This window comes from Echinops telfairi, unplaced genomic scaffold (assembly GCF_000313985.2).
Source record: "Echinops telfairi isolate 266 unplaced genomic scaffold, ASM31398v2 ScPeMD7_7468;HRSCAF=8506_0, whole genome shotgun sequence".
In the NCBI taxonomy this organism is placed as follows: Eukaryota; Metazoa; Chordata; class Mammalia; order Afrosoricida; family Tenrecidae; genus Echinops; species Echinops telfairi.
The window spans coordinates 43,975,983-43,984,507 of record NW_022111369.1 but is presented as its reverse complement, the minus strand read 5'-3'; the positions used below and the strand labels follow the sequence as shown (position 1 = coordinate 43,984,507).

At 49.2% G+C, this 8,525-nt stretch overlaps 1 long non-coding RNA gene across 2 annotated transcripts in view; it reads left to right on the top strand.

Annotated features, from left to right (window-relative positions):
* The window catches only part of LOC123520984, a 13,556-nt gene extending 7,800 nt beyond the window's left edge, over positions 1 to 5,756 (top strand). Inside the window, exons 2-3 of one of the 2 annotated variants that reach the window (XR_006679488.1) lie at positions 2,877 to 2,894; positions 5,403 to 5,756. This is a non-coding gene — a long non-coding RNA (uncharacterized LOC123520984). Of the gene's footprint in view, positions 1 to 2,876; positions 3,054 to 5,402 lie in introns of both variants that reach the window. The other variant, XR_006679489.1, reaches the window with a different exon arrangement.
* Positions 5,757 to 8,525: the final 2,769 nt, after the last annotated feature.

The window sequence follows — 8,525 nt, the reverse complement described above, 5'->3', positions numbered from 1 at the left end:
AATATTAGCCCATCTGTCTGATACCAGTCTGTAAATTCTTCTTCAGTCTCATGCAACACATGCAATGACGCCAGATTCAGGAAGATCACAGGCCACTGGGTGGAAAGTCTTGTGGATCCAGTGGTGGTGGAAGCATCTCAGCATGGGTCTCTATGTGGCTCCTCCAACTCCAGGGCTCTGGCTCCATCAGCATAACTTCATGTGTCTTGTCAACAGGAATGTGAAGCAGAGAATGTATGTTCCATCTCCAGGGAGGAAGTCAGGAGTTCCCAGAATCCTCAGGAGAAAGCCATGCCCACACAGAGGCCTCATTGGCTATGACCTGATTGACAAGATAGACTCCACCCCTTCATCCAAGTTGACAGGAGATGATGTAACTGCTAACCCATAGCAATCTTATGCACAACGAAGTGAAACACTGGTCGGTCCTGCACCACACTCACCATTGTCCTGTGCTTGAGCCCGTGGTTGCAGCCACTATGTCAAGCCGTCTTGTTTAAGGTCTTCCTCTGTTTCACTGCCCCTCTGCTTTACCAAGCATTATGCCCTTCCCCAGGGACTGGTGTCTCCTGAAAACATGTCCAAAGTACTGAGACAAAGTCTCCCCATCCTTGCCTTTAAGTAGCTCTCTGGGTGTACTTCTTCCAAGACAGATTTGTCGGTTGAGCAATCCATGGTGCTTTCAATAGTCTTCTCCAACACCACAATTCAAACACACCAATTCTTCTTTAGTCTTTCTAGTTCAATGTCCAACTTTTACATGCATATGAAGCAATTCAAAATACCATGGCTTCGGTCAGGTACAACTTTGTCTTCCAAGTAACCTCTTGCTATTCAGTACTCTTAAGAAGGTCTTGTGCAGCAGATTGACCCAATGCAACACGTATTTTAATCTCCTGACTGCTGTTTTCATGAGCAATGATTGTGGGTGCAAGCAAGACACGCTCCTTGACAATTCCAATCTGTTGTGCATTTATCATGATGTTACGTATCGGTCCAGTTGGAGTCCCGAGCTACCACTAAGTGGAACTACCCTGAGGCCAGCATGATGGAGAACATGGGAGAGACCCGAGGAAGTGTCCTCAGTGTGCAAGATGAGAGATATCCTGCAGATCCCGGCTGGCCCCACTGGCAGCCATTGGAAGCATGAGACCCAGACAGTCTGGGGCAGAGACAAGCGGCACCCCTGAGCTCTGCCTGAAAGGCTGATTTGTGAGCAAAGAAAGGCTTGTTGTTTTAAGCTAATCTGGTATACTCAGAGGAGTGCAGCAGATGGTGAAGGCAGCCTGAACCTTGGCACTGGCCATGACAGTGGCTGCCCACCCCCAACTCTGTTTAGTGGTGGCCCCATAGGACTTGGAGCAGCAACTCTAGAAACCAGGCCTGGACTCAAATAGAACCTGGATGGGGTCTAGAATGAGTCAACTCTTCCATCTCTTGTGGCCAGTGTGCCTGGTGGCCCTTGGTGACCTACACTGGTCAGCCTTTGTCCACCTCTAGCTTTCTATGGCCTCAGTCTATTCCACCTTTATCTCTGCTTTACATGGCAGTCATTTAGCTGGCCTCTGCCCTGTGCCTCCCTTAGCTTCAGAGGCTGGACCAGCCCACCAAAACCTCACGGGGACCTTGCCCTGGGCACTGGTTGAGGTCCTCCTGCAATCTACATGTGTCCCACACTGCTTCCCCAGCTAGAAAAGATGATTTGGTAACTGGCAGCCCAGTGGTTCCTGCTCAAACTTCTCCCTCGCAGCCCCTCACCCCCATACCTTGCTGGCTCCATCCTGAGTGTAAGCTCCAAGGGTACCCATCTGCTTCATGCCCCTCTTCTGGATGCCCCAGAGTAAAGACACCACAGGGAGAGAGACCCAAATTCTAACCAAACTCGCTGCCATTGAGTCGATGGCAACACACAGCAGCCTTATAGGACAGGGCAGAACTGCCTCTATGAGCTTCCAAGACTGAAACTCTTCATGGCAGCAGAAAGCTCCATCTTTCTCCCATGAGTTGACCCGTGATGGTTTTGAATTGCTGAACTTCGAAGGCTGCAGCCCTACGTGTAACCACTACACCACAAGAGCTCTCTCACAGGAATGGAGAGAAGCAGCCAGGTTTGGTGAACTTTTCTGGATGTGTGGAGCGTTTCTGAACAAGGGTTTCCAGCTCGGTTGCCTCTATGCCCTCCCCCTTTGGGTACCTCTCACTGTGCCAACACAAATCCCACTGTCTCCACTGCTTAGCGGTTGGCTGGGAAGCCGCTTCCACTTTAGCACTCAGATCCAATTTAGACAAAAAACTCTTTCTTGGTTCCTCAGCACAGCTGAGCAGACTAGCATTTTAAAAATGTACTGAGCACTAAGAGAGAATGAAAATGACCTAATTACAGAAAATATAAGCAGCTAAAGAAAAACCCCTCCCACCCCCAAATAGCGGAATCCGATTCTCCAGTACTTCCTGTCTCACAGCAACTTTTGGTTGCCGTTCGGTTCTGTTCCATCCTCCTCCGTATGCTACAACAACTCCTTTCTCCCCAAAGTCCCCAAATTTGGGCACAAGCTGCTCAAGGCCCCTGGGGGCTTCCTTCTCATTTCTGGACTGTGGGACATATATCACTCACTCACGGCCATCGGGTCAATTCCAACTTAGAGTGACCTCATAGGACACAGCAGAACGGTTCTTGCCGATATCTGTGACTGCAACTGTGCGGGATAGAAAGCCTTGTCATCCCCCTGGGGAGCAGCCGGTGGTTTCCAATTGATGACCTTACAGTTAACAGCCTCACAAGTAACCACTATGCCACCTGGATTCTTGGGACATATCACGGCTGCTGCTAATTGACATGATCACATCGTTGTATTTTTGTTGTTTGTTTGTTCCAGAATCATCTCTTCCTGAAGGTGAGATTTCATCCTCCCTCTACATCCAAGAAGTTGCAATTGCCTGGCAGACAAAAAAAAATGGATGGTTGGAACTCACACAGTGGTGTCACAGAAGAAAGGCTTGGGGGTCTGCTTCCATAAAGGTCACAGTCAGAAAAAATAACACCAGGGGCTACTGTGAGTCCAACTAATTCTCTGACAAGGGGTCGATGCATGGGGGCTCAGACAGGCATGCTCAGCGGACAGGGCTGATCCCTGACAGGGAGACCACAGAAATAGTCCCAGAGAGCTCTCCATACCTAAATCCAGAGCACTTTACCTGGGAAGAACAAGTGCACTTCTGAATGAACTGGTACCTGTTGCAAATTACACAGTCACTCTGGGCCAAGAAGAGGAATCTCCTTTATGGACCCCAAGGCAGGCCTACTCTGGGGAAGCAAGAAAGGTGTTTTAGATCTCACCTTAGTTTTATTTTTTTTAATTATACTGAAATAATGTTGATCATAGAGTCATTGTATACTGGGTTAAATGTGTTCTATCCTTTCCTGGAGCCCTGGTGGCATAGTGGTGATGCGTCCAGTTGCAATCTGCTAGGTTAGCAGTTCACCACTACCAGCTACTCCGGAGTGCCAGTCTCAGCAACTCACAGGGGGCGGTTCTACCCTGTCCTATCAGGGTAGAATGCTAGACTTCGGCATTGACTTGATGGCAGTGAGCTTGGGTGTGGCTTGGTTAGTTTCTTCGTGGTGCATTACTAGACATTTCACAAGTGGGTAATTTTAATGAACAGAAATACATCTCACAGGTACCAGGCTAGAGTCTGGATTTGGGGCACAGGCCCTAGTGGGGAAAGACCTTCTGTCTACTCTGGAGAAAACTCCTTGTCTCACCCTCTCTTGTCCTGGGCTCAACACCAGGCCTGACTGCCTCCATCATCCTCAGCCAGGGTTGCTGTCCCACACCTGTCTTGTTCAACATCTCATCTGCTGTTTTATCTCAAATTCTTAGGGCATACCCTACACCTAGTTTAGTACACAGCCCCTCCTCAGGAGAAAGATGAGGCTTCAGCTCCTTAAAAATTTCCGAAAGCCCCAGAAACTCCCTACAGGACCGCTGTGAGTCAGGATCTAACTGATGGCGGTGGGTTTGGCTTTGGATGGGTGGTTCAGTCTCCAGTGTGACATCCTGCAATTGTTCCTATTTTGTAGGCTCACGTGGTTCCTTTCACCAAAACTTTCCATTCTGACTCAGCATGACCATATAGGACAAAATAGGACCGCCCTAGGGAGTGTCTGAGACTTTCAATCTTTCAGGGCGTAGACACCCTCATCTCTCTCCTGAGGAGTGATGTCTGCTGGGTTTGAACCACTGATCTTGTGGTCAGCAGCTCATCGCATAGCTCACGACACCCCCAGGGCTGCTGCTTTTTCCCAAAGGTGGATGGAATGGATTGGATTGTGAACCTAAAAAGATATGGCGAAGTCGTCAATGCTGTGGATGTGGCCTTGTTTAGAAACGGGTGATGAAGCTCTCAGTAACATGGGTCAACATGGACTAGGGTGGGTCCTAATCCATCTGAAGGGTTATGCTGCAGCTGTGAGCCAAGGAAGCTAGGAGACCTGAGAAGGGGTTTCCTCTAGAAGCCTTTCAGTGAGAGTGTGGCTCGTGGCAATTCGGACTTCTAGCCTCCAGAACGGAGAGAACGTTCTAGTCTGAAAACTACCCTATTTATTTTGTCACAGCAGAGCTAGGAAATGAACACAGTGGAGCGGCTTGTCTCTCTTTAAATCTTACAAGGAGCTCCGGTGTCACAGTGGGTTATCTACCAGGGGTGCTAACCACAGGGTTGAAGGTTCAAACTCACCACTGCTCACTGGAGAAAGACCAGGTTTCTCTTCTGTAAAAAGCCATGGTCTTGGAAATCCACAAGGGCAGTTCTAGTTATACTCTGTGCTAGAGGGGCTGTGGTAGTTACGTAATGTGTTGTCAATTTGAGACTTATGAGTGGAGGGGTGGAGTTCACCTGTCTATCAGAGGAGTTCACCTGTCTATCAAATCACAGCTTGATGACCTCATTTGGAGGTGCTAAGGAAATAAATAGCTTGCTGGAGTCGGGACACACATTCAATCCCTGGGAGACATTCTTGAACTCTGAACAATGAACTCTGCCCGAGGGCAAGGCTGTTCAGGTATCTGGTTAATGTCCAGAAGGGATTTGGTGGAGGTGTACTCCACATGGAGACTGGATTCGGGACTTTCCCTGTTATTCATAGCCTTCTGCCAAGTCGGGGCCCAGAACTTGAGCCCTAAGTCAAAACCCAGCAGCCACTCCAAGGGAGAAAGAGGAATGATTCGCAGCCTCAGAAACTCTAGATAGTACTGTTATGAGAAAATTGACTCGACAGCAGTGGACTTTGAATAGGCTCTACTCCTACCCACCCCTGTGGCCATCCCTAGCCCCAGCCAAATAGTTCCTTCCCACCACTCCCTCACCAAACCAAACTCACTGCCATTGCTGCCTTATAGGACGAAGTGGGACTGTCCCTGGAACGGCTGAGGGTTCACACTGCTGACCTTGGGGTGAGCAGTTCACTGTGGACCCCACTACTCCACCAGCGCTCCCGCTCACCCCTCCCTACTCAGGGCTAATCAAGACTGACGCACCTTCAGAGGGGCTCCTCCTCACGCTCTACCTCCCCTCTTGCCTCGCCTACATTCAGCTGCAGCAGCCAGAGCCTTTGCCACCAGCGAGCGGGTAAAGTGGACTTTCTCACTTAAAACAGCTTTTACCCATGGAATAAATCATTTGAAAACAGCGGTTTGTTTTCTCCCTGATTTCCCAGCGGGCCGGATCAGACAGGCCTGCTATTTTGTAATATGCTGACTTTATCACACTGGTTGAATGGAAATCTAAACATCCAACCCAAACTACATTGACTTCTACAAGTCATGGTGAAGCTACCTCAAGTGAGATATCGGGACGTTTTCACAGCAGAACACACAGGGGACCCATTCTCAGCCACCTTGAGGTTGAGGGGGAACTGGCAATCCAACCCGGGCCCACCATCCTAGCCATCCAGCCCAGACAGGTAGAGATTTGAAACCATCTCCCTCCAGCCCCTGTCCTGCTGGCTGCAGTGCACGGCACTGGGAGGACTTCCGTGCTGCCAGGACCAGTGCTGACGGCTGCCCCTTCGCTCTCAGGAAGCACGAGGCCCACTGTCCTGCGCAGTGATTAAAGGGGCAGCCGACCAACTGGGACCCAGCGTGACCTGTGCATCTTGCTGGCCATGTGAATCAACCTCTCCGTACCTCCGTCTCCTCATTTTTAAAAGTGAAATAGTCCGAAGAGAAATCATCATAGGGTGCTGTGGGGATTAATTAAATAAAATGATGAGAGGCCTGGCAGTGCTGTGGTTTCCTGTTGGGTTGCTAACTTCAAGGTCAGAAGTTCTAAACCACCAGCTGCTCCTTGAGAAAAGACAAGGCTTTCTACTCCCATAGAGAATTACCATTTCAGAAACCCACCCTATAAGACAGGGCGGCCGTGAGTTAGGATCAAGCCAGTGACAGTGAGTGTGAGGTTAGTGTCTGGCAGAGTGCTTGGCACGCATCCAGGCAGCTGAGAGCACTTTTACCTATTAACCCTTTTTTTGGTCCATTATTTCTCCTCATAGCCCCCTTGTCTTGTTTCCACACACACACATTTTACCAGCGAGAAGAGATTGTACTATTACTTCAACAAAGGAAAGAGGGAACCAGGCAAATACTTTATCTCTTCCTAGTTTGGGGGTTTCAAAAGTCTGCATCCTTCAAACCCAAGCCCATTGCCACCCAGTCCATCCAACTCACAGCAACTCCCACATTCCCGAGGCTGGCTCTCTTTCTGGGAGTGAGGGTAGACAGAAACAGTCTCAGCTTTCTCCAGTAGAGCGACTGGTGGGTTTGAACAGCCAACCTGGCAGTTGGCAGCTGGAGGGGTGACCCACAGTGCCCCCAGGGCCGATCTGCATCCTTCTCAAAAACTTGCTGCCAACAAATTGACACCAACTCGCAGTGACCCTACAAGAGAGGGTAGACCTGCCCCTGTGAGTTTCTGACACTAATTCTTTACAGAGTATGTAATTCCAACCCACAGTGACCTTATGCACAGCAGAACGAAACACTGCCTGGTCCCGCGCCGTCCTCAATTGTTCCTGTGCCTGAGTTCTTCGGTGCTGCCACCGGGTCAATCCATCTCCTTGAGGCCCTTCCTCTTTTTCTGCTGCCCCTCCCCTTTACAGAGAACGATATCCTGTGGGAAAATCCAGCCCCCCACAGGTAATCACAGGTTCAGTAAGCTCAACTGTACGGATGAGATATATAAAGATTATAATAAAGTCATAGAGAATGAGAGAGATAGGAGAGAGAGTAAAATAAAGAAGTCAGACACATTTCATGGTAGCATACTCACCTCCTGGATGTCCATGATTTCAACAGCCAGGTCCGAGCACAGCATGGGCCAAGAGGGCAGGGGAGAGAGCAGGAGAGAGAGCGGTTTATTGCTCACCGAGGCTTATATATCTTTGGGGGTGTGCATGCCTCCTAATTACAGGTAAAGACATACTGTACATCACAGGAAGGGGCTGTACAATAGGCAATACAAGCAAGAGGAGGGGGATATACCATGGGCATATGCATAACAGGAAGTGGATGAGCTAGGGGTATACACATGATAGAAGGGGAGGGACTAAAGGTATACATGTGACGTGATAGGCAGACCCTAGATTCATGATGGCGGCCTAACCTGGGTCACCCTTGGGCGGGCTTGACCTCCCTGGGCTCTCCTACAAGGAAACAGTCTACTACTATCCTTACCAGAAGGGAGTGGACTCTACTTAGGGTGGGGCAGACTATACAGTCTGCTTGCTTTAGGTGGGTGATAACCCTTAGGGAGAATAACCCTTGACCTACTTTTGTTGAACTCCAAGTGTACAGTCATTCACCATATGTAGCAAGAAGCTAGGTTTGGCATATATTTGGAGGAGACGACTTGGGAGAAATCTTTCTGTTTCCCACAATATCCTTCTCCCAGGACTGGTCTCTCCTGACAACATGTCCAAAGTATGTAAAACGAAGTCTCCCCACCCTTGCCTCTAAGGGGCCCTCTGGCCATACTTCTAGAACAGATCCTGGAGAAAGCTTTATGTCCTTCAGATCCTTGAGGAACTCTACAGTATAAACTCTTCCTCCCCTTGCTATTGTTGAGAGCCCCTCAGATATTCTATTTACTGTCTGTTATCATAAGGAGCCCTGGGGGTGTCGTGGTTATTTGTTGAGCTGCTAACCACAAGGCCAGTCCTCATGAGAAAGATGAAGAACCCCGTAGGGGTAGCTCCGCCCTGCCCTACAGGTGGCTATGAGCTGACAGAGACTCAATGGGAGGGAGTGTGGTTTGGGTTTCAAAAGAGTTCAGTCTGATGCAGCATAGGCTAGGCTCTTTTCTAAGTAATCAATTAGTCATTTTTCAAGGGATTGTGTGTATGTGGGATTTTAAAAAGGGAGGCAGGAAAATGGAGTCAGGGAAGGCACTACTTTTTGATACACTTTGGGAAAGGAGTCGCGTCTTCAAAATCTCCTCTCTACTGCATCAGCTCTCTCTTTGAGAAG